The sequence below is a fragment of the Rattus norvegicus genome, chromosome 16 (genome assembly GCF_036323735.1).
Source record: "Rattus norvegicus strain BN/NHsdMcwi chromosome 16, GRCr8, whole genome shotgun sequence".
Classification (NCBI taxonomy): domain Eukaryota; kingdom Metazoa; phylum Chordata; class Mammalia; order Rodentia; family Muridae; genus Rattus; species Rattus norvegicus.
In genome coordinates this window covers 40,146,094-40,173,819 of record NC_086034.1, presented here as the reverse complement: position 1 = coordinate 40,173,819, position 27,726 = coordinate 40,146,094, and positions in this window count along the sequence as shown.

Below are 27,726 nucleotides of genomic sequence, written 5' to 3'. Positions count from 1 at the left end.
TATATTATTTGGGTCTATTATGAAGGGTGTCGTTTCCCTAATTTCTTTCTCGGCTTGTTTCTCTTTTGTATAGAGGAAGGCAACTGATTTATTTGAGTTAATTTTATACCCAGCCACTTTGCTGAAATTGTTTATCAGGTTTAGTAGTTCTCTGGTGGACCTTTTGGGATCACTTAAATATACTATCATGTCATGTGCAAATAGTGATATTTTGACCTCTTCTTTTCCGATCTGTATCCCCTTGATCTCCTTTTGTTGTCTGATTGCTCTGGCTAGAACTTCAAGAACTACATTGAATAAGGAGGGAGAGAGTGGGCAGCCTTGCCTAGTCCCTGATTTTAGTGGGATTGCTTCAAGTTGCTCTCCATTTAGTTTAATGTTAGCAACTGGTTTGCTGTATATGGCTTTTACTATGTTTAGGTATGGGCCTTGAATTCCTATTCTTTCCAGGACTTTTATCATGAAGGGGTGTTGAATTTTGTCAAATGCTTTCTCAGCATCTAATGAAATGATCATGTGGTTTTGTCTTTCAGTTTGTTTATATAATGGATCACGTTGATGGTTTTCCGTATATTAAACCATCCCTGCATGCCTGGGATGAAGCCAACTTGATCATGGTGGATGATTGTTTTGATGTGCTCCTGAATTCGGTTTGCCAGAATTTTATTGAGTATTTTTGCGTCGATATTCATACGGGAAATTGGTCTGAAGTTCTCTTTCTTTGTTGTGTCTTTGTGTGGTTTAGGTATAAGAGTAATTGTGGCTTCGTAGAAGCAATTCGGTAGGGCTCCATTTGTTTCAATTTTGTGGAATAGTTTGGATAATATTGGTATGAGGTCTTCCATGAAGGTTTGATAGAATTCTGCACTAAACCCGTCTGGACCTGGGCTCTTTTTGGTTGGGAGACCTTTAATGACTGCTTCTATTTCCTTAGAGGTTATGGGGTTGTTTAACTGGTTTATCTGTTCCTGATTTAACTTCGATACCTGGTATCTGTCTAGGAAATTGTCCATTTCCTGAAGATTTTCAAGTTTTGTTGAATATAGGTTTTTATAGTAAGATCTGATGATTTTTTGAATTTCCTCTGAATCTGTAGTTGTGTCTCCCTTTTCATTTCTGATTTTGTGAATTTGGATGCACTCTCTACGTCCTCTCGTTAGTCTGGCTAAGGGTTTATCTATCATGTTGATTTTCTCAAAGAACCAACTTTTGGTTCTGTTGATTCTTTCTATGGTCCTTTTTGTTTCTACTTGGTTGATTTCAGCTCTGAGTTTGATTATTTCCTGCCTTCTACTCCTCCTGGGTGTATTTGCTTCTTTTTGTTCTAGAGCTTTTAGGTGTGCTGTCAAGCTGCTGACATATGCTCTTTCCTGTTTCTTTCTGCAGGCACTCAGCGCTATGAGTTTTCCTCTTAGCACAGCTTTCATTGTGTCCCATAAGTTTGGGTATGTTGTACTTTCATTTTCATTAAATTCTAAAAAGTTTTTAATTTCTTTCTTTATTTCTTCCTTGATCAGGTTATCATTGAGTAGAGCATTGTTCAATTTCCACGTATATGTGGGCATTCATCCCTTATTGTTATTGAAGACCAGTTTTAGGCCGTGGTGGTCCGATAGCACGCATGGGATTATTTCTATCTTTCTGTACCTGTTGAGTCCCGTTTTTTGACCAATTATATGGTCAATTTTGGAGAAAGTACCATGAGGAGCTGAGAAGAAGGTATATCCTTTTGCTTTAGGATAGAATGTTCTATAAATATCCGTTAAGTCCATTTGGCTCATGACTTCTCTTAGTCTGTCGACATCACTGTTTAATTTCTGTTTCCATGATCTGTCCATTGATGAGAGTGGGGTGTTGAAATCTCCCACTATTATTGTGTGAGGTGCAATGTGTGTTTTGAGCTTTAGTAAGGTTTCTTTTACGTATGTAGGTGCCCTTGTATTTGGGGCATAGATATTTAGGATTGAGAGTTCATCTTGGTGGATTTTTCCTTTGATGAATATGAAGTGTCCTTCCTTATCTTTTTTGATGACTTTTAGTTGGAAATTGATTTTATTTGATATTAGAATGGCTACTCCAGCTTGCTTCTTCTGACCATTTGCTTGGAAAGTTGTTTTCCAGCCTTTCACTCTGAGGTAGTGTCTGTCTTTGTCTCTGAGGTGTGTTTCCTGTAGGCAGCAGAATGCAGGGTCCTCGTTGCGTATCCAGTTTGTTAATCTATGTCTTTTTATTGGGGAGTTGAGGCTAGTGATATAGAGAGATATTAAGGAATAGTGATTATTGCTTCCCGTTATATTCATATTTGGATGTGAGGTTATGTTTGTGTGCTTTCATTCTCTTTGTTTTGTTGCCAAGACGATTAGTTTCTTGCTTCTTCTAGGGTATAGCTTGCCTCCTTATGTTGGGCTTTACCATTTATTATCCTTGGTAGTGCTGGATTTGTAGAAAGATATTGTGTAATTTGGTTTTGTCATGGAATATCTTGGTTTCTCCATAAATGTTAATTGAGAGTTTTGCTGGATACAGTAACCTGGGCTGGCATTTGTGTTCTCTTAGTGTCTGTATGACATCAGTACAGGATCTTCTGGCCTTCTTAGTTTCTGGCGAGAAGTCTGGTGTGATTCGGATAGGTCTGCCTTTATATGTTACTTGACCTTTTTCCCTTACTGCTTTTAATATTCTTTCTTTATTTTGTTCGTTTGGTGTTTTGACAATTATGTGACGGGATGTGTTTCTTTTCTGGTCCAATCTATTTGGAGTTCTGTAGGCTTCTTGTATGTCTATTGGTATCTCTTTTTTTAGGTTAGGGAAGTTTTCTTCTATGATTTTGTTGAAGATATTTACTGGTCCTTTGAGCTGGGAGTCTTCACTCTCTTCTATACCTATTATCCTTAGGTTTGATCTTCTCATTGAGTCCTGGATTTCCTGTATGTTTTGGACCAGTAGCTTTTTCCGCTTTACATTATCTTTGACAGTTGAGTCAATGATTTCTATGGAATCTTCTGCTCCTGAGATTCTCTCTTCCATCTCTTGTATTCTGTTGGTGAAGCTTGTATCTACAGCTCCTTGTCTCTTCTTTTGGTTTTCTATATCCAGGGTTGTTTCCATGTGTTCTTTCTTGATTGCTTCTATTTCCATTTTTAATTCCTTCAACTGTTTGATTGTGTTTTCCTCGAATTCTTTCAGGGATTTTTGTGTCTCCTCTCTATGTGTTTCTACTTGTTTATTTATGTTTTCCTGGAATTCTTTCAGGGATTTTTGTGTCTCCTCTCTATGGGCTTCTACTTGTTTATTTATGTTTTCCTGGAATTCTTTCAGGGATTTTTGCGATTCCTCTCTGTAGGCTTCTACTTGTTCTCTAAGGGAGTTCTTCACGTCTTTCTTGAAGTCCTCCAGCATCATGATCAAAAATGATTTTGAAACTAGATCTTGCTTTTCTGGTGTGTTTGGATATTCCATGTTTGTTTTGATGGGAGAATTGGGGTCCGATGGTGCCATGTAGTCTTGGTTTCTGTTGCTTGGGTTCCTGCGCTTGCCTCTCGCCATCAGATTATCTCTAGTGTTACTTTGTTCTGCTATTTCTGACAGTGGCTAGACTGTCCTATAAGACTGTGTGTCAGGAGTGCTGTAGAACTGTTTTCCTCTCTTTCAGTCAGTTATGGGGACAGAGTGTTCTGCTTTCGGGCATGTAGTTTTTCCTCTCTACAGGTCTTCAGCTGTTCCTGTGGGCCTGTGTCTTGAGTTCACCAGGCAGCTTTCTTGCAGCAGAAAATTTGGTCTTACCTGTGGTCCCAAGGCTCAAGTTCGCTCGTGTGGTGCTGCTCACGGGCTCTCTGCAGCGGCAGCAACCAGGAAGATCTGTGCCGCCCCTTCCGGAGCTTCAGTGCACCAGGGTTCCAGATGGTCTTTGGCTTTTTCCTCTGGCGTCCGAGGTGTGTGTGCAGAGAGCAGTCTCTTCTGGTTTCCCAGGCTTGTCTGCCTCTCTGAAAGTTTAGCTCTCCCTCCCACGGGATTTGGGTGCAGAGAACTGTTTATCCGGTTTGTTTCCTTCAGGTTCCGGCGGTGTCTCAGGCAGGGTTCCTGCCGCTCCTGGGCCCTCCCCCATGGGAGCCCAGAGGCCTTATACAGTTTCCTCTTGGGCCAGGGATGTGGGCAGGGGTGAGCAGTGTTGGTGGTCTCTTCCGCTCTGCAGCCTCAGGAGTACCCACCTGACCAGGTGGTTGGGTCTCTCTCTCACGGGGTCTGGGAGCAGAGAGCTGCTGCGGGCCGGGACCCATATACCTCCTTCTTAACAGCTTGTGGATCTTTCTTTAAACTTAGTCATATACTCAAACAAAAAATTAAATCTCAAGAAAAACAAAAATACTGAAATAACTCCCTGCTATTCTATCCTATCTGATCATTGCAGATTAACTTGGATACCAACAACAGAAATAGCAAAAATCTTACAAACTCATGAAAATGGAACAACTCACTACTAAATGATAAAGAAGGTCAAGACAGAAATACTCATACTATTAACTTAATAGTTATACTCATACTATTAACTTAAAAACACAGCTGAAAACTACAACAAATAGAACTCACATTTAAAAGGAAAAGGTGGTTAGAAATAGTCACACACACAAACACACACACACACACACACAATATTAAGAATCAATGAAGGAAAGAACTGTTTTTTTTTTTTTTTTTGAGAAAAATCATTAAGATTGGCAAACCCCTAACCAAATTAGCTAAAGGGCACAGCTAATATGCAAATTAATAAAATTACAAATGAAAAGGTGGATATAACAACATATACCAGGGATGTACAGGGAATCATAAGGACATGATCTTGTATGCCAACAAACTGGATAGTCTTAAAGAAATGAATAATTTTCTAAATATACACCACTTACCAGAGTTAAATCAAAATCAGACAAGCATTTTTTATTAACTTGAGAATTTCTTATTTACATTTTGAATGTTATTCCCGTTCCTGGTTTCAGGGCCAACATCCCCCTAACCTCTCCCCTCCCCTTCTTTATGGGTGTTCCCCTCCCCATCCTCCCCCCCATTACCGCCCTCCCCCCAACAATCACGTTCACTGGGGGTTCAGACAAGCATTTTAAATAGACCTGTAACTTATAGTGAAATAGAAGCCGTAATTGAAAGTCTCCCAACCAAAACCAAAATAAATAAAAAAGCCTATTGCTAGAAGGCTTTCGTGCAAAATTCTACAAGATCTTTAAAGAAGAGTTATTGCCAATACTTCTTAAATTATTCCACAAATCAGAAAGAGAAGGAATATTGTCTAATTCATTTTATGAGTCCACAGCTACCAGATATGTAAACCACAAAAAAAGACCAAGAAAGAAAGAGATTTCAGACCAATTTCTCTTACAGACAAAGAAGCAAACTTTCTCAATAAAATCAGGCAAACTGAATCCAAGAACACATCAAAAAGACCATCTACTATGATCAAATATGCTTCATTCCAGAGATTTAGGGATGGTAAAACGAACTCAAAGACATGTGAAAAACACATGATCATCTTATTAGATGCAGAAAAGGCCTTTGATAAAATTCAACACTCCTTAATGATAAAAGTTCTGGAAAGATTACTAATACAAGGGACATATCTTAATATAATAAACGCAGATTACCTGAAGGGTGTCAGATGTCTTTGTATACTACACAGAGGGTTGGTAAACCAAGCCTGGAACAGCATACATGTTCCACAGGACTTTTGTTCTGCCAGGAGTGCTGAGAGTGTGCACGAGACGGGGTGTACAGTTGGAAGAAGTAGATACATGCCACCATCCTTAACCCCAAAGCTATCTCCAATTGATAATACATTTCAAATGAAAGTTTAGTTTCCCCCAAGGGATGTCATCGAGTCACAGATTTTCTTTAAAAAAATTACTTTTGATTTTAATTTAATTTATATGTTATTTTTCTTTCATTTTACCCTAAATGTCATTTGAGTATATGATGTGACTTCCAGTGTGTGTTTTTGGATTCTTGACTGTACAAATGAGTGGGCTTTTGTCTCGTGTCTTCCCTTAGACTCTTTCCTTCTATTTTTGTTTGTTTAATTGTTTGTCCAATTCCAGTGGGTTTGTTTTGTTTTATCTTACATTTTATTTATTATATCCCTTGTTTGTTTTCTGAGAGACGGGAAGTAGGCTGTCTCATATGGAGGGGTAGGGACAGGAAATGAGAGGAGGGTATGCTTTGATGAGGGTGCATTATGGAAGAAATAATATTTTCAATAAAAGGGGACAAAAAGAAAAGGATTATATAATTGACTGGATAAGTAATGTGGGAATTATGCTGTAAAGTGATGATATGAACATTGTTGCTTGTTTAGGGGTTTTCTTGAGATGTTATCTCACTGGGAGCATCATTTGCCTTATAATTAACTTCTATTTTCTTCCTTAGGGATAGATGGAGTATGGATTACTTGTGAAAGAATAGCAATTATAGCAAAAAGAAAATGTAAGTCAAGAGTTACAGCCAATATTCAGAAGACATAATGGACACAGTGAAGCTAATTTACTGTGGGGTGGGGGGAGTGTACATAATGAATAAAATCCTCTGGAAGCTTTCAAGGAAGGGACAATAAGGGCATGTTTTGCTGGTCAGATCAGTTGTTTATTTGGCTGGTTCATTGGTCATTTTTTGTTTGTGTGTTTGTTTGTTTTTGGTTTACATTACCTTGAGGGAAAAAAAGAGAAGTAAATCAGTTAGTTTTGAGGGGTTAAGTTCTCTGTGTGTGTGTGTGTGTGTGTGTGTGTGTGTGTGTTTCAGTTCTATGATGTTTTGTGTTCTATCCTTTCAGTTTAAGAATAAAGTACTTTTTAGAGAATTTCTTGTCTTGCTTAGGTAAAGAAAAGAAAAATTGAACTTCCATACACATACCTCAGAAAATATAGCCCCCATGAAAGTAATAAACTGCAACCATTATGGAAAACAATATCTAAGTTTCTCAAAAATATAATAGATCAGCCAGATGATGCAGTTATACTACTCTTGGGTACACTTCTGAAAGAATTGAAGTTCACATACAGAAAACAGACCTCAATAACCATGTGTTTTATTTCTTTTTCTATTGTTGTGATAAAATGATCTAGCAAATGCAACAAGAAGGACAAAATATTCATTTTGACTGATAGTCCTACGTTAGAGTCAAGCATGGCAGGAAGTCACAGCAGAGGGAGTTTAAGAGAACTTCCTACAGTTAGGAAGTAAAAAAAAAACCTTCAGAAACAGTCCTTGAAATACTCTGTTAGAAGTCCCACAAAAAAGGCAAGCTACACAATAATAACATATATGCACAGGGGCTAGGTCAAACCCATACAGACTTTCTGATTGTCAGCTCAGTCTCTATGAACCACCATGAGTCCATGATTGTTGATTCTGTGGGCTTTCTTGTGGTCCTAACCCCTCTGGTTCCTACAATCATTCTTTCTCTTATTCTTCGGGATTTACTGAATTCTACTTAATGTTTGATTATGGTTCTTTGCATCTGCTTCCATCAATTTTTGGATCAAGCCTCTCTGATGATTATACCAGGATTATTCTCCTTGTCCAGTCTTAATATGAGGGGAGGTTCTATATCTTCTTGCAGTTTCATATACCACGTTTGGTTGATATCTTTGAGAGGCCCGCTCCTTTCTGAAGGGAAAAAGAGGAGGAGTGAATGGGGAGTAGAGGATTGAGAGGTGAGGATAGTGGAAAATCTGTGATTGCGATATAACATGAGGAAATTAATGAAAATAATAATAAAAATAATAATAACAATAGAACTAAAGATGAATACTAGTGCTCAGATCACTTTCTGTTTTATCCAGTCCAGGATGCTCAGACATAGAATGGTACCATGCCACCTACTTTTAAGATGAGCCTTCTCACCTTAGTTAATCTAATCAACAGAATACGTCAAATTCACTAAATCCCTCACAGGTGAGGCTGGGGGATTGTCTTTTAAATGACACTAAGCATTAAGTTTTCACCCCTTGATAAATTGAATATCATTTTATCGTAACTTTCCATCCATGTTCCCCATAAACTTATGGCCATTTTATAAGGCAAAAATACATACAGTACAATTTTAAAAGTCCTTAGAGTCTTTGAGAATTTCAACTCTATCGAAATGTACAAATCACACCTGAGGGGGGAAAATATAACATTTTAACTGTGAGCTAGACAAAATAAAAAAAATAAGTTACATGTTTCCATCATATACTGGCACAGAGTAAACATTCTCATTCCAAAATGGAAAAAACGACACACACCCAATAATGATCAAAGGCATGAGCAAATTTCAGCAGGGAAAACACTAAATCCCACAGTGCCATGTCTAGCATCTGGAGATCATGACACTGTCACTTAGGCATCCAAGAGCTTGATCATTCTTACTCTTTCAGCTCTGCCACCTATAGCGGAAATAACCCCTTTCTTTGGCTAATTCCCATGTAAGTGTACAGCATATACTCTGTGGTCTTCATATCCACAACGTCCTGAAGTTTCCTTTCATTTTAGCCTTGATAGCTTCAGAAAATGACCATTCAGGTCCTCCTTGTAGGGACTCGAAGCCTGACTCGCATTTCTCTGCCTCAGTTGCTGTCTATAACCTTGATCAAAACTTCACAAACCTCATTCTTGTTATCTTTCATACTTCCAAAACCAGTAACATGTGGATGGCACTGCCATGTTAGTATTCCATCAGCTTGGAATGGAACCCATTTGTGACTTTGCCTATATTATAGTGGCTTCATTGCCAACTCTAGTAAGACACCTCTCTAAGTAGCTTTTTTTGAGAGGCAGACAATCCTTTCAAAGCTGGCTTTTGTTAAATTTTTTTCTCTCTTTGAATGTGCTCATATTCCTACAAGATGAGAACTCTGTTGAGTGGATTTTCTCTCAGGACATCTCTGTCTCAGTGTAGTGTAGCTTCCTTTGGACAGTGATGATTGCCCCACAAATTGTTATTTTCTTTTAGCACCAGACTCAACGCTGATCTGTCTTGAAAGTCTACCTTCCAAACAAATTAATCCATTTTGTTTAAATAAGTTCAACTTCATTCAAGTTCTGAAAACACAGATAGAATGAAGGTTGATTTATAACCCAAAAATCTCACAAATATGCGCTAGCTCAGTCCTGAATAGACTTTCTATTCCCCTTATAAAACCTCATGATATTTGTTTCCTCTATCCACACTTATCTCAGCATTCTCTATTTTAGAGTTAACACAAGAATGGCTCGTTACATTCTACTTTCATCATTAAGCAGTTTTCTAGATCAAATACAAACTCTTCAATAGTTCAGCCCTTGAACAGTTCTTAAGAATAACATGGTTAAACAAACAAAAAAATCAAACACCCCACCACATGGTTTGTTTACATGGTGGGGTTGGGGATATGGGGTAGTTGTGGAGTGGGGTAGGAGACAGTCACTTAGCCTCAACCCTAGACAAAGAACTATAGGCAACTAAAGAATGCTGATGGGAGAGAAAGAGAGAGGGTGACTCTCGTCTTCTTTAGGAAAGAGCACATCAATTTGTATCCAATATCAAATAATTAGCCATGGAAAATGAAACATAGAGATAACATTATACAGAGTAAAAAAGTTGTATAATGTATCTAAAATTAAACACACACATACACACACACACACACACACACACACACACACACACACACACACACACAGCTACAATGCAAAAGAAGCCATGAATTTGAAAGAGAGCCAAGGATAGCTTCAAACTCACAGACATCCATAAAAGGGAGAGAGTCTGGGATTGTGTGTGTGTGTGTGTGTGTGTGTGTGTGTGTGTGTGTGTGTGTGTATGTGTGTGTGTGTGTGTGTGTATGCATGTACACGTGCACATGCGTGTGTGATTGGGTCTCCAAGTAACATCAGAAACTATACCTGTGAAGTTTCATCAATATGATCACCTAACTGTGACCTGAACAAGGAATATGCCAGTAAACATGCCAAACTGGATGGAGAAAAGCCCACAAGGCCTCAATACTACACAAAACACTATGAGCAACTGACAAAGCTAGGAGAACGAAAGGCAGTCCTTCCTAGGTAGGGCTTCCTTGCACATCATGTGTTGTCCCGGGGCAAACGGTAGGTGCTGAAGACACACACAAAAGTAATATTTTGTTTAACTCAACAATTAATACTTAGAATATACACATGTATGCACATTATACATATTGGTATATATACAAATGTTTATACAAATACATATATACATACAATAAATATTGAAACAAATGCAAGCCATGGATTTGAGGGAGACTGGAAAGGCAGAGTTTGGAAGGAGAAAAGGGAGAAATTTTGAGACTAAAATACATTCACAAAAATAAGAGAGAGAGAGAGAGAGAGAGAGAGAGAGAGAGAGAGAGAGAGAGAGGAGAGAGAACTAGAGGGGGCCTAAACAAGCTTTTAAATAAGTCCCAAAGAAGCTTTAGTTTCCTGCAAAATATATCATAGTGACAGCTATAAATAATTAGTTTCAGGATTTGCATATATATGTTTAAAGATTTAGTCAAGGGTTAAGAGAAATTTCCACTTTGATCAATGTTAGCATTTATAATTTGCTCCTGGAGATAAGTTGGATATTGTTATTATTATTTGTTTCTTTTTTTTGTCACTGAGTCAGCAAATTGTGTCCTATGGACAAGCAATGGTGTAAGCATTGACTAATCTTCCTCTATAATGCTCACGTCTTTATACTTCTCTAGCAAACCTTCCTTTGATTAATGCTTTTGATCTTTAGAAATGATAATATATTGTGAAATTAAATCATGTTGGCCTGGGAAACATTGAATATCTTTACATTTAATTGTGCATATATCTTCTTTAAATGTTGAAATAACATTATATTATTTTTTGTTTCAATAGAAACTCTCCTCATTTAGCATGCTTCTCAGACTCTAATCTATGGCCAAGTAATAAGCACAGATATAGATGTATTCCATGGCCACCTCTCTTTTGAGAATTCACTGACAGTCACTATGTTTAACAGTGTTATCTTGATTAACTCTACCATTGACCTCATTTCCTTTAAAACCATCCAGTCAAATATATTTCTTCATATACTTATGAAATACAGGCAGACAGCCAAGTATGGATCAACATTAATTTTTTATTCTGAAAACTGAGAAAGCCTGCTCTCCCTGCTAATAATCACATTAAAAATAAGTATCTAGTTATTTAATATTCCAGGTGTTACTGTACCTTTCAAACAAAAGTAGAAGAGGATGAGAATATGAAGAAGTATTAAAAAGCCATCATCACATTGCCAAACCTGAGACCTAATAGCTGCATGTAGCACTGAAGAAAATGAAGAGTACATTTTCTATTCAGTCTACTTTCTATTCAACATTACTTAAGATCAATAACAAATAAGACAGTTGAAGCCATACAGGTCATGATTATATAATGTACAAGTAGGAATGAACTTAGTGCATTAGTAGATATGTTTAAGGTTTCCTAAGATGCTAGTCAGTCTTATGACACTGTCTTTCAAATCAGAGTTTGTCTTAAGAGCTGCTGAGCCACCTTTCGTACTATGCTTTAGAGAACTGACATGTCAACAACCAGTAGCCAAAGACTAGGAGTAGAATTAGCTGTTCTGTTATCACTCCTAATAACCTAGTGACTTGTGCTATTTGTTGGTCCTCAGCCAATTTAGAAGTCATGTTTTGAATTGGGTGCAGTGTTGAATTTTTAATTTAGGAGGCTGAGACAGGAGAAGTATAAGTTGGAGATCTGCCTGAGATGCATGTCTAGACTGTTAGTGTTTTATTTTTCAGGGGTAGCACATTAATCAGGAAAGCTAATGAATATCACATTAAAGTAGAAACTGCTTCTGCTTTCTACTTAAATATTTTTATTCCAACAGGTTAACAAGAAAGAAAGACAGAGAGGGGTGAGATAGAGAGACAGAGTGGGACAGAGACACAACAAAAGAGACACAGAGAGACAAAGAGGCAGAGTGAAAGACACAGAGAGACTGAGTGAGAGACACCGAGAGAAATTGCTGTACTAGAAGTAATTATTATTGACGTATACAGGTTTTTTTGAGTCTAAATACTTTAACTGGAAGTGTTGATTATAAAACAATTAAAACAAAAAGTACTTTGAAGAAATTAATTAAAGGAAAAAAGAAATCTAATTAAAAATAATTATAGGGCTGGAGATATCACTTAATAGTTAATGTCACTTGCTTTTCTTGCAGAGGACCTGAATTATTTTTAGGTCCAAGCAACCATGTGGGAATTTACAATCCTCCTAAGCTCCAGTTGCATGGAATTTGGAACACAATTGAAACCTTGATGGGAACCAGGAATGCATACTGTGCAAAATCATACACATAAGCAAAACATCATACACACAGAAATAAAATTAATAAATCTTAAAAGAACTATAAAAAATGTTCCAGAGTTCTGGAGGTAGAGGAATCTTGTAGAGTTCAAGGCATATGTCTGCATCTCAATAAATGTATCTCTGAGAATAAGCATTATTGTTAAAATACAATAATGTACATAAATGAAACTCAATGAATTTTACAGGTATTTTTGAGGTATTAATATTCCACATTAGAATATATAAGCAATTATAGTATCTCTATAATTGTTAAGGACTAAGTCTTGTATAGGTCTTGACTCTTAATCTTAGAAAATATTTTCAGGCATATAAACTAGACCATGTATGTTTCTGACTGATAAGAAATATGAAATGAGAATTTGAGGAAGGCTGAAATTATTATGACGACAGTCATATTGTAATTCCAAGAGTATTTTTAGGTCTTTGATTAACAAACCTCATTTTTATTGACATGAACTTCCTCCCTCCTAGGCTAAAGAATTGAGGATACCTTTCAATAGAGCATGAAAAGATCTCTGGGTACAATGAGTACACTGTACCAAACTCAACATAGATGCTAATCCAATTCACTAAGCTGTGTTTTTCTTTTCAGTGTTTCGATGAACTCAAAATCTACATAGGAATGGATTATTTGTAGTGTGAATATTAAAGAACTGGAAGCAGAAACAAGCTAAGAGCATCAAACAATGGAAGAAAGGCTTTCCTACACTCCTCACCACCCAGAAGGGAAAACAGCAACTGTCTTCAGGCAACATGTCACTAGCTCAGTTACACAAACAGTTTGCCTTCCACCCTTCCTTGTCTTCTCTTGTTTTCCTGAGATCTTAACAATCAATGAAAGCCTAGCACTATTTGTTTTTCATAGATTCTGTTTCCTAGGGAACCCATAGCACAATTGTTCAAGCACTACGATAGCTCATGCAAAAACACTGCACCAGGAAATTGTTTGAGTAACATCAGTCTGGGGTGGCTGGTTTCTAATTAATAAGCAAAGGATGTTTAGAACTCAGTGGAAAGTTAATCCAAAACATGATTATATGTGGCCTATTTGTTGTGAAAATAGTCTTTGTGCTGTTTTATTTGTTTTGGTGCTCGAGATAAAACCTATACTGTGTATATACTCGACTACTTAGACGAGACCCTTGTCTGTTTTGTCCCCAAGAAGGAACCAGCAAGGTACTTTAAGATTTGGAATGAAGTGAGAATTTCTTATGTTCTAATCTCATGTTGAAAATTTCTCCTCTCCTCTCCTCTTCTCTTTTCTCCGACTCTGTCTCTTTATGCCCCACCCTCTCTCTCTCTCTCTCTTTCCAGAAATTATATGTACAATTCTCAATAGTGAAAAATATAATTGCAATTTGTAATCCTTTATAATAACACAATTGAACAATAATTGCTAAATAAAATTGGCACTGATGAAGGTGAAAAACTCATTAAATATTGCTGTGTGTGTATATATATATATATATATACACAATCTGTTCAGTTTGTATATTACTTGTATATATGTTTTTATTTGGTATTTTATGTATTTACATTTCAGATGTTATCCCCTTTCCTGGTTTCTCCTCCAGAACCCACCTATCCCATCCTCCTTTCCCCTGCTTCTATGAGGGTGCTCCCCCTCCATCCACCCACTCCCACCTCACCACCCTGGCACTTCCCTACACTGGGGAAACAAACCTTTATAGGAACAAGGGTCTCTTCTCCCTTTGATACCAGACAATGCCACCCTCTGTTATGTAGCCGGAACCATGGGACCCTCCACATACTCTTTGGTTTGTAGTTTAGTCCCTGGGAGCTCTGGGGAGTTGAAGTCTCATGCGCTCTCCCTCTTTCATGTTACCATGTCTATTGGTGTTCTCATTCGACTCATATTTAGGCAGCAATGATGGTGATACTTCATGGGTGTAGCTTCTCATATTTCCAGGAGACACACTATCACAATAAATTCCTTGACTTTTATAATCATTTACTCTGCTCTTCTGAAATGATTTAGGAAAAGGAAGTTATTTTGTAGATGTATCAGTTGGACATAAAGATTGGGTGTCTCACTGGGCCTTGAGCTCAGTTCAATTATGCTGGCTAGCTAACAAACTCCAAGGATCTTCCTTTCTTTGTTCTTTATCTACAACTGGAGTTATAAAGTGATTTGTCCTTTGGGGGCACTTAGAATCTCAGACTCAGGTCTTCCTGATTAAGTAGAAAATGATTTACTATGTCAGCATCCACAAATTATAAATATTAAACTATGTTAGACATGGAAATAACATATGGATTTCAGCTAATGTATATATAACACACTAAGGTATAATTATAGGAAGAATAAAATACCTTTACTGAGATGTGAAGGTAGGTTAATTTGAAAATTAAGTGAGCCTAAATAAAATAAATTTGATTCAAATAAAATACACTATTAGTAAAATATACATCAGAAAAATATGTAAGTACTCAGATTCTCAATTTTAAAATTAAAAATTGATAATGACTACATTTTTAGGTTATTTGCAGTCATAGAAGCACATGTGTTAATTTTAGATGATAATAAAGAGAAAATACTTCATGTGTAGAAATTAGTGACATTTAAATTTTAAAAAGACCAAGCCACAAAGAAGTTTAAGAAGGGATAGCCTTCAAAATAGTGTGAAAAACAACTGGTCCATTTCATATAAGCCAAGTGATAAAACAGTTTCAAAAAGGGTGAAGTGATCAGCTCTCAAAGGTGTGCTCATAATCCTTTTGTCAAAATGGGCATTATTTTTTCAAGGTCCACCACAGCTATAAGGAATGAAAAGTAGACACTTAATTCCTCCTTAGTTTGTCCTCTATTATTTCTCTCCCAATACATTAGTAAAACCTGACTACTCAACATTCTTAGTCTACTGCAGCAGAGCAGCAATGAGATATTAAAGGCCCGATTGATCGCCCCTAAGACCAAACTTTTAATACCACATACCCATGACCTTCTTCAACATATTGTCATAAAAGGTATTCTGTGAAACTGTTCTCTAGAGGAGGGCAGGCAAACAGAGGAAAGGAGTGTGTCTTCCTTCTACTCCAACATAAGCTCTCAAAAGCTTCTAATGACAGCTTAAGAGAGCAAAGAAACTTTGAAGTCACATTAAAGTTAAAGAACAAAAGCCTGGTGGACTAAGAGTTTTAAGTTTGAATAATAAGTCCCAGAATTGAGAGAATTTAACCATACTGATGGAATTTACATCTACTTAAAGCATTTAAATTCAATGAGTTTATTGGATGAGAGTGAAACCAGTAAGGGTGGGTTCGAATGAGAACGTAAATGCTGATTTTTAAAAATATTTTATTAGATATATTTCTTTACTTACATTTCAAATGTTATTCCCCTTCCCGGTTTCCTGTCCATAAGTTCCCATTCCCTCCCCTCTCCCTCCCTCATACGGGTATTCCCCCTATACATCCCCCTTATTGTACCCACCCCCATATTCCCCTGCACTGGGTGTCCAACCTTGGCAGAACCAAGGGCTTCCCCTTCCCCTGGTGCCCCAACAAGGCTATTCTCTGCTACATATGCAGTTGGAGCCCTGGGTCAGTCCATGTATAATCTTTCCATAGTGGTTTAGTCCCCAGAAGCTCTGATTAGTTGGCATTGTTGTTGTTGTTGTTGTTGTTGTTGTTGTTGTTGTTGTTGTTGTTTTTGTTTCTTTTTCTCCATCTTTATTAACTTGGATATTTCTTACTTACATTTCGATTGTTATTCCCTTTCCTGGTTTCCGGGCCAACATCTCCCTAACCCCTCCCTCTCCCCCTCTATATGGGTGTTCCTCTCCCCATCCTCCCCCCATTACCGCCCGCCCCCCAACAATCACATTCACTGGGGGTTCAATCTTGGCAGGACCAAGGGCTTCCCCTTCCACTGGTGCTCTTACTAGGCTATTCATTGCTACCTATGAGGTTGGAGCCCAGGTCAGTCCATGTATAGTCTTTGGCTTAGTCCCTGGAAGCTCTGGTTAGTTGGGATTGTTGTTCATATGGGGTCTCAAGCCCCTTCAAGCTCCCTCAACTCTTTCAATCATTCCTCTAATTTCCCCCAATGGGGTCCTATTCTAATGCTGATTTTTAAGGAGTGTCTGTATAGAAGAACTTTCCCCTCTTTACTTCCTGAAAACCTAATGAAAGAGATAGAGATCATCACAATTGGAGCCTTTCAAAACAAATGTTTCCTAGCCAAATCCTAGTTGGTAGATTATTGATTGATGAGGATAGGTCTCAAGTCAGAAATGGTTGGTTTATGGCTTCTTTTCATATAGTGTGATAGGGAACATTAGTGAGCATTATTTAGGTCTACCAGACATGTTGAGGGAATCTGGAGCCCGTCAGAGAACTATGGTCAGAAGGAAAAGCATGCCTATTCAAAGTACTTGGCACAGCAGCCACTTGTATAGATTAAAATATCATCTACAAAGATCTAAGACATGATAAATAAGTGTTATTATATAACACCCAGTTTCTCAGGCTAAAGTATCTGATGTTTATTCTTCTAAATTATGTGTGTAGAGATTCTGGGCTTGCAGTCCTGCCTGTGTCCAGAACAGAATGCACCTTGAGTATCCTAAGAACACAAAGCTTCTGACATAAGAAACAATTAATCAAAGCTCTGAGAGACTCTCTGTCCCTCTAAATGCCTGGATACTACAATAGAGAGAAAAGCCTGCAGAGGGTACCTTGACTCTTCTTTCATCCAATTTTATCAGATGGCAAAAAACTAATATAGAGTAGATCAATTAAAAAGGGTATTTCTGACTAATAAAGCTGCTTAACATTTTATTGAAAGTATCTAAGGGGCATAAAATATACACCATTTTGCCTACCAAAAATGAACCACATAAACTTTAGATCACATAAAATGTAGAAAAAGAAGCTGGGCATATTTTAATCATAAGGAGAAGTATTATCGTTAAATACAATGTGATATCCTGCTATGGAAAGACATAAAGCACACATTGAATAAAAATTTTCTGATTTCTTTGGAGACTCAGTTGTTTTTCGTGATGTTTTCCTGGAAACTGCCTAATGGATGATGTTTTACTGAAAACAGATACATGGTGTTTTCCTGGAGACTGTCTTGGGAAAAGGCATGAGATGTTTTTCATCTGACACTTGAGAGGGCATATGATGTCTAGGAAGACTTTAAATATAACCCTACAGACAATGAGGGGATGCTCTTGCACTGGTCTTTCTTGTAACACTTTGATGGGCTTCACTGACCTTAGCTTGTAGTGACATCATTTAGAATAACCTGCCAGGGAGCTTCTCTTGGTATTTTGGCTGCTTCTTGCCACTTCCTGAGACTCTTGCTAATTTGGCTGAGCCAGGAGGTTATTTTTGGATCAAGTCATTGTTACTGAATTGTGTTCAGTATTTGCCAATCAGACTGGCCTGCTGCTCAATAATTGTTTTTTATATACTTTGATAATTGCATATATGGATAAAATGATTTGATCATGTTGACTTTATTACTCCTCAGCAAGGTCTTTGGTATTCTAGCAATTTCCCTCGCATATTCTTCTATCTATTTTCAGGCTGCAGGTAACGCCCAAACGGTTTTTCCTTCTCCCTCCCTCCCTTCTTCTCTCTCTCATTTCTTCCCTCTCTATCTCCTTTGGTCTGTCAGTCTGTCTGTCTACCTACCTACCCACCCACCCATTCACCCATCTATCTTTTTATCTATCCCCCGCCTCTGTGTGTGTGTGTGTGTGTGTGTGTGTGTGTGTGTGTCTGTGTGTGTGAGTCTGTGTGTCTGTGTGTCTGTGTGTCTGTGTATCTGTTTCTATTTCCCACTAAGTTTAGTTAGTGAGGCCGATACGGTCATTGCATGGGGCTATCCACTACAGCATAAGAAAACAAAGGGGCTGTACCTTCAAAGAATGATTGTTCCTTTATAAGCAGTTATCAGTTGCTTATAGTTTGTGAGAAAGGGGTAGGGCCGAGATTCCAACATAGGCCATGGGTGTTAGAATTTTCCCTGACTAGATCTTGTATTGAAAGCTTATTTTCAAAGCACTGTTGCAACTCCCATTTTTCTGTGTCTCGTGGGTAGGAGAATATGGTATTCCACAGAATTCCTAATTTGAACACATCATTAAGAATTTGGCTGTACACATTCCTACCCGTGGCGATGCAGAATGAAATAAGCATTGCCCCCTTTCTACTCTTTAAACTCCATAACGTACATTGGCTACTTTTATGTCAGCTTGACACAAGCTAAAATCATTTGAGAACAGGGAACCTTAATTAAGAAAAGGCCTTCATAAGATCAGGCTGTAGCAACCACAAAGGAATTTTCTTAGTATTATTGATGGGGCATGCCCAGTACATTGTGGGTGGGACAATCACTGAGCTTATGGTTCTGTGTCTATATAAAACACAGGCTGTGTAAGCCATGTGCAGCAAGACAGTAAGAAGCACCCCTCTATGATTCTCTATGACCTCTGCATCAGCTCCTGCCTCCAAGTTTTTGACCTAACGTCATTCAATGTGATGATAAATAGTGATAGAGGAGTGCAAGCCAAATAAACTCTTTACTCCTGAAGTTGCTTTGGTCATGGACTTTTATCATAGGAGTCATACCCTAGGACAATATATAAAACAATTATCAACAATGATAGTGTCAAATCATAAATCTATCGATTTTTATACTTGTTTGTCTATTTCCTCTACCAAATAATTCAGTACTTCTTTATTTGAATATCAGGCTTACATATCAGTCTTGGGGTTTCAATGGTTAATTCTATCATTTCACAAATATGCAGAGAAGGGCTGAAGAGATGGTACAGTGTGCGCATTCACTTGCCTTTCCAAATTGTATGACCTGAATTTGATCTCAGGACCCATGGTCGAAAGAAAGAAGCCACATACCTAACATACATGTTATGTGCATTCCTGCACTCATGCACACATACACATAACAGTAATTAAAATTGTTAATGTATATAAGATATGTCTAATGTAAGAATCTCTTCCCCATGGGAAAAATGCCAGGTTGTTACATACAGACTGAATGATGGTATTTCCAACACGAACCGACTTCAGCTAAGCTAAGTCATCTTGAAATTCAGAAAACTGATGAGCAGCAACATCAGTTAGACATGCAAACTGAGTAGGAGAGCCTTGGCAGTTGCTCTATATCTCTGAGCTCTAATTTTCCAACCTATAAGATGAATGATGGAAATTAACACATTTGAAGATCATATAATGTTATATTCACAATGCCTTCACAGAATGAACTGTCAGTTCATTACAATGTCCACTGGCAAGCACAAATGGAAACCTTTCTCTTATGTGACTTTAGGCTTACACTTTCCAAATTGCTGTTAGACCCAAGCAGATGTTTAGAAAAAAATCAAAGACAAGTAATCATAGATGACCTTTTTGTCTACTTGTTCATGTTTCACCATCAAATCATAATCTTTAATTACATTAAATCTTTTCATCGATTTTCACATATAAACCTGAAAAAATTAATACCCTAAGGCAAAGGAAATTGTTAAATATGGTGGAATAAAGTGCTGAGCAAACTTACTTACAGATTTTTAAAATATATGAAGTATGCTCTTCTATAATTTTTGTGTATACATTGTAGAAGTGTTAAGTGTAATTATAATTTTGTGTACTGTTCTTGTAACAACATCAGTGGAAACAAAAGACCTTGTCCCAGATCTACTGTATTTCAGCATCAAGTTGGTATCATTTTATCATCAATAGATATTTCATAAGAGAGATAATATATACTATTCATCCTTTTGTAACTGGCATATTTTAGTTAGTATTGGAACTTATTTTTATCAACATTCTAACATATAATTACTGTTTTCTTAGCAACTGAATATAGTTACATAGTACAAGTGAACTGTTATAAAAATGTTAGTTGCTACTTCTTCAAAGTTCGGTGTGTATTTCACACCTACAGCACATCTCACTAGCAAAATATTCAGTGCTCAGCAATGCTCTGTGACAAGTAGTTACCATATTTGTCAGAACTACTGAAAGAAGTATAATACAATTTTACAAAGTGAAATACTGGTAGTAGGCTTTACTTTGATTTAGTTTGATCAAAGTATTTTGAATATATTCCCTTCTCTTTTAAAAAGGTTAATTGTGTGTATATAGGGCTATGTGTGGTATATTTGTGGTGTGGTTATGAGATATGTGATGTGATGTGATGTGATGTGTGTGTGTGTGTGTGTGTGTGTGTGTGTGTGTGTGTGTGTTTTGTATGTTGTTAGGTTCCTGTGCAGTTCCTCTGGATGAGTAGCAATCACTCTTAATCACATCTGTCTATCTATACAAATCTTATTCAATTACATATGCAAAAAAGAGAGGGGGAAGAGGGATGAAGAGGGAGGAGAGGGAGAGGGAGATCGAGAGAGAGAGGGTAGGTTGAACTCAAATTATTATATTCTTTTATTTATACCTCTGAGTGTTGGACTGCAGGAATCTGCCATCAGGACTTCTTTCTCCCTTTTCTTTGAGGTATACTATAGTGTGTTTTCATAGATATAATAAGCCTTAGGATTTTTGTTAAGTAGCTTTGAAAACTACGCAACAAAACAGGTTTTTCATTTATTGAAAGACAAGGTTATGATAACAAACAATATAAGAAAGGATAATCAAATATGTCCTTCAAAAGAAGTAAATTATAAAGGCATTCAATAATTTTCTTACTTATCTATGGAAATCTAGTAAATGTCTCCAATTATAGCCATAGTGTTAGAACAAATTATTATAACTCTTCCAGAAAACAACATGTATGAAAAGTAAAATTCACAACGTCAATTACTCAACAATTGAGTAAAAAAAAAAGCCATACTATGGGCACCATTTCAAGTCTTCTGATATACATATAAGAATACTTTTTCTATCGTAGTAAAAGCAAAACTTAGAAAGCGATCTAAGTAGTTAGGAGAATGGCATTGACTGCATAACATTTTTTTTATGCCTGAAGTATAGCTATTATATACAATGAGGAGAAAGAAGTATATGTGCATTATAGGAAGAACTCTAAGGTGTTCTGTATTATTAAATGACTAAAATGTAAAAGTGGGTATATCTAATACTATTACATCTATAAAAGTGAGTTCATTTTACATATATATAAATTATACTCGTGTATGTGTGTATCTGTGCGGATTCGCATCTGCATTTGTGCTTTATCTATATGTATGTTTGTGCGTTAGTTGTGTCCCTGGTACCTATATAGGCCTGAAGAGGGTATCATATATCCTGGGATGCCATTTAGGTGCTGGGTACTTAACTTAGTTCCTCTGGAATATGAGCCACTTCTATTAATTGCTGGGCCATTTCTTCAACAATGATTTTTTAAAAGACATTTTCCCCTTAAAATGGAAATGAAGAAGAAAAATAGCAGAATAATATGTAGACTATATAATATGTATTATATTGTATATTACATGTATATGTATATTTTAAAACATTGGTAAGCATTGAAATTATTGGGATTTTTCTTATGATAGAACTCTTAATGATATTTTCATTACTCCCATGTATGTGTGTGTTTTTGTGCTCACTTCCAATGCATGGCATGATACATGTGTGGTGCAGGTAAGAGGACAAGTTGAGATACCTGGTTCTCTCACTACACTGTGTGGGTCACAAGGATTGAACTCAGGCTATGTATGCTACAATGCATCTTTACACATTGAATAATCTCATCATGTCAAGTAAAGAACATTTTTAAAAGAAGATATTAAATTAATTATTTTATTATTCAGTGTGCTTCAGTAACATTCTTATAATTCCAATAAACCTTCCTTTTGCAGATATCCATAATTTTGAAATGAATCACAATCAAGCACCACAAAATAATGAGATATTTTCTGAGAAACATGTCCTTTGGGATTGGTAACTATGTGAACATTACAGTGTAATTATATAGTATTATATCATATAAATTACTTATTTCATGTAGTCTTCTTTTTTTTTTCCTTTTCTTTTTTTCGGAGCTGGGGACCGAACCCAGGACCTTGCGCTTGCTAGGCAAGCGCTCTACCACTGAGCTAAATCCCCAACCCCTTCATGTAGTCTTCTAACACAAACAAAAATATGGACAAAATAGGAGGATAAAATACTGTCAGAATAGCAATAAATACTGTATCATATCAAATCACTTTATAAATTGAGTACAGTTGATTTCTTGAGTATTGTATTATTTGCTGTTACTGTTACATCATACCAGTAACAGACAATTGATGGAAGCGCCTCAAGGAAGTTCAGATTAACTGTCACTCTTAGTTCAATGGCACAGTCAATTATGGCAGAGCAGTCATGGTGTCAGGAGCTTGAGGCAGATGGTCACAATCCATCCACACTCAGAAAATCTAGATGAATTCTGTTGCTCACTTTTAGTGTTCCTTTTCCCTACTCAGTCTAGGATGCTAGAAATAGATACATTTAATTTGGATATTCCCATGTAAACTAACCTAATCAACAAAATCATTTCCAGACATGCCCAGGAGATAGATCCCCCAAATAGTGATTTTTTCTTCTTTGAAATTTTAAATATTATCTTAAATTAAAATATAATAATATTATTTCTTCTCTCCGGCACCCCAGTATGGTTCTTTCTTTGAGTCCTTGCTCCTCCCTATTCTTTCTTTTCTTTTCTTTCTTTCTTTTTTATTTATATGTGTATATCCCATCAAGGTTAACCATCAAAATCTGTATCATCACTAACATACAAACAATGCCTTTACTATAAAATGACAATGGCCGCGAGGCAAAAGAAAATGTCAGGTTCATTTTAATTTTGTGGGAACACTATCATGCCCATGCCATGTTGCTAAATGAAGCATCATTTTAAAGCACGTGCTTTTACTCGTCTCCAAATTAGTACTATGCACTATTTGTGCAAAACTATATCTAACTATCCTGTGTACCTCATAGTAATCTGGCAGTATAATTCTGCCTTCAGTTTCAATAGTAAGATCTTAATAAAACGCCAACGAATGAGAAAATTTTGGCTCTTCATCACTTGTTACTGAGCATGACAGCACTTATACCTTTATCTCCTATATGATGATCAAAAAAAGCATTATTCCAAGAGATTGGTTACCTTTTTTGGCAACCATCATTCTAATAAACAATTTAATAATCCACTAAATTAGAAACTCTAATAAGTTCCATAAAGAAGTTCAAACATGGTCAAAAGAATGATGTGTGGTGAACAATGCCTTGAACTGTATGAGAGATTCCTTGATAAAGGACAGAGGACCTTTTAGAACACAATCTAGTCAGTGTATCCTGATTCGAGATATGGGCTTCTGCTTTGATTTCATGCTTTCCGAGATATAATACATAGTTTGTGCCAGGTAATTGTATTTAAATTGGTCTGACCTAAGAAAGCTCTGGGAATGGGTTGCTCTATTACTATTTGGTATGTATTTACTGGCATTTATTTACCTGATCTTTCTCTGATCATGCCTTTCTGAACAGAGGAAACATTCCATGACTCATTGCTCTCTTTTTTATGGATAAACTAAATTAGTAGAGGTACAAAGATACTGAAAAGACTCTGTGATCTGCTTTTATCACATTTATCTAAAAACGACTATTCAACCCAGTGTACATCCTTTTCTTATCTATCACACATTAAATCTCACTGTGCCAATTCCCATAACATTCTTTAGTTTAAGGACCAAGATCTCATTAGAATGGACCATCCAGGCAGGTAGACAAACACCAGGATCCTCTCAACCTATGTCCCTCCCTTTCCCAAGAATCTCCTTGTTTTCCCATTTTTGAAAGTATTCTGTACATTATTTTTAAGTTATTCAACTGCTTTCTTATAAAATATCTAAGTACACTACTTGTACCAACTTATTTTTTAGTATAAAGAATGGCTTTAATTCCCTTTCCTATTTTGGTTCTTTTTGTTTGGTATCTATTAAAGCCTTGTAACTCATCATCAGTCTGCAAAACATTTGCATTTCCTGAGTTGTACCTCTACTGAGCCAAAATAAACTCCTTTCATTTCTTAATACATGTGAATCTCTTAGGAGTTGAGAATTTACTGCAGATGAGGACTATTCCATGAGTCTCAGACAAGGCTGTTTGAGAGATGAAGAATAAAGCAGTCTTGAGAAAGTGAGAATATAAGATGCATTGCTTGGAGCCAGACATTTTCTATTGGGGCCTCTATCTTCTCCCTTATATTTACTGGAAGAAGACCTGCTGAAGTCTTTGCATAGATTCTGCTTGGAGAATACAGGAGAAAGAGTCTATCTGGGGTCTATTCAGGTTCTGTCCTAAAAGAATGACTGAATGGAGAAGTCAACAGAAAGAAGATGAATGTAGTTGACTGAGAGAATTATGTCATCTACCTGGGTCAAATGTATTTTCAATTGCAGACATTGACAAAGGAACTTATATCCGAAAAAATAAGGGTTCACTGGTGATGGGGGATAGCTACAGTCATGCATGGGTATCTGAAGTTAGCAATTATATTGGTTTGATTAGTGATGGTACTACATTTCCATATAACTTTCATGGCCTTATCTCACAAGGCTCTATCCTCATATGAAGAGCTACGAGGCAGTTAATGATTGGTAAGAGTGGGAGACTTAATTTTTCCCAGATTTTAATGAGACCTTAATTGGTTATTAGATATTAAGATTTTAGTAATAAATTCTTACACACATGAACAACACTAAGTAAATTCAGTGGGTTGTATTTATATATTTAAATATGTAAACTAATTTATAAATTAAATACATATAAATTATACTTTTAAATAATTAATTTAAATATACATATTTGTAATGATATTTATAGAAAAGGATATAATGCATTTGAGAGGTAGGCAGATGGAGATACAGGTAGAGTTGAAGGGATGAAACTGAAGGGAATGTTTAGGTTATTCCTACTGAACAAACTTATACTCAGAAATGACTTTTGAATCAAATTTCTTATGTGGAAATTTTTGTTTTATCTAATTTTATTGTTATCCCTTATAAGTTGTTTTTTCTCAGGAGAGACAGAAAAGGAGAAGTTCTGGATGAACTTGAGAATGGGGAGGAATTGGGAGCAGCAGAGGGAGGGAAAACCTTATGAGGATACATTTTGTGAGAAAGAAGTTTATTTGGGGAATATTCCAGGGATCTAAAGGATGACTCTAGCTGAGACTCTTAGTAGTGGGAGAAATGAGGCGTCAAGTGGTCTCCTCCTGTAAAGAGGAAGGACTCCTAGTAGGATAAGGACAGCAACCCACCTGCAAAAGGTTTGACACAAAGTATGCCCTGTCTAGAGACTGACAGAATGGACAGCCAATGATTGGCTAGCTTGAGATATATCCTTTTAGCAAGAACCAATCCCCAATATTATTCATGGTACTCAGTTATGTTTGCAGACAGGAGTCTACCATAACTGTTCTCTGAGAGGTTTCATACAGAGCAGATGACTGAAACAGATGCAGAGACCCACAACCAAACTTTAGAGGGAGCTCTAGAAGTTCTCTGAGGGAAGGATTAAGGGACTGGAAGGGGATAAGAACTCTACTGGAAGACAAACAGAGTCAAATAAGTTGGGTGGACCCTTGGTTACTCCCAGAGACTGGTCCACCAACAAAAAAGGATACATGGTCTGGGCATGTCTTCATGTGGGTTCCACAAAGACTGATGTAGGGGCTGTCCCTAAGTCTATTGCCTGCATGTAGATTCAGTTGCCCTAGTGAGCAGCATTTTCTGGCCTTAATGAGAGATGATGTGCTTAGTCCTGAAGAGACTTGATGAGCATAGGGGGTGAAATGATACCCAGCGGTTTCTCCACTCTGTCAGAAGATGTGGAGACAGGGTGATTGGGACTGTGTAGGAGCAGTAGGAGGATGGGGGTCACTGATTGATATATAAAGTGGATAAATAAATTAATGAAAAAGAAATAAAATAATATACTCTAGATATAGACTATTAATATTTTCATTACCTCCTAAGGCAACCCCTACAACATACTGTAGCTCTCCAATCTTCAATTTGTTAAAAACAAGTATTATCTTCATCAAAATATTAGAGTCCACCATGTCTCTTTCAATATGCATTTTAAGGATATAGAATTCTCAGTTTAAATATGGCAGTCATTGGCTATACTTTATGTACTTCATGAGGACATTATTCTTAGCCAGTCATGATTTTTATTTTTAGAATCCTTGTATACTGTTATTATAACAATAAGGTCAATATATAGCCTTGCTACAGTTTTAAAATTGTACTGTGTCTCCCTTTTGAGCTGTTTCATTTCTGGAAACCAGAACTAGACTCTGATAATTCACCAGATCTCCAAACTCTCCCCACCAGAAACTCTTCAGTTGTCCTCCATTATGCTGAGACCCAGATAGGGTACCTGAGCTCTTCTTCACAGCCCCCAAATTCCATTACCTCAATACCCTGTGGTCATTTGCCAAAAGCATGCATCTCTTTCTGGAACCTTACCACCAGTCTGATGCCTGTTCTCACAAAGATATACATCTGAAAGTAAAATATGTTAACCTACTAAGAGAATAAAAATCTATATCCTATGAAAATAAGCATAAGATGATCACAGGATAGCCTAGGTCACATCAATTAACAAGGTTACTAACATGGTAAACTCTATTCTGCTCAAGGTAATTCTTCAAGGAGAAAATTAGCCTTTAGTAACCAACTTCCCACTATTTAGGGCAACTGCTCCAGTATTGAAGAATTGTACTACAGTCTGTCTTATTTACTTACTTACTTACGTATGTACTTACTTACTTACATACTTACTTACTTATTACTTACTTGACTTGAGAGACAGCATTTGGTATGTGTAGCACTGGCCATCCTAGAACTCCCTCTGTACACCAGGCTAGTCACAATCATACAGAGATCTGTCTGCCTCCAAGTGCCGGAATCAAAGTTATGCACTGACACAGCACAGCTACTCATAAAGTTTCTGAGAGTTAGGTGTGATAGTTTTTATCTTTACACAAAGAACTTTATATAAAGTTCTTAGCTAGTTTGTCCCAGTAATGTGTAGAACACAGAATTTATACTTTAAAAAAAGTAGTCCCTTGTTAAAATAAAAAAGTGAAAGGATTGATTTTGTATGGTCATGGGATAAAAAAATTCCCTGTTGTTTCAATATTTTTCAATTTTTATCAATTTTTAATTCTTATCATACATGAATAAGAGACTATCCTGGATCCCACAACAGAAACAAATGTCAGAATCTGTATATAGCCATTTATACAAATCAGGTAATGCTTTTAGAATAATTTTTTGAATAATATTTTTTAAATGATCTTATTTAAAGTTATGAGTATCTTTGTGG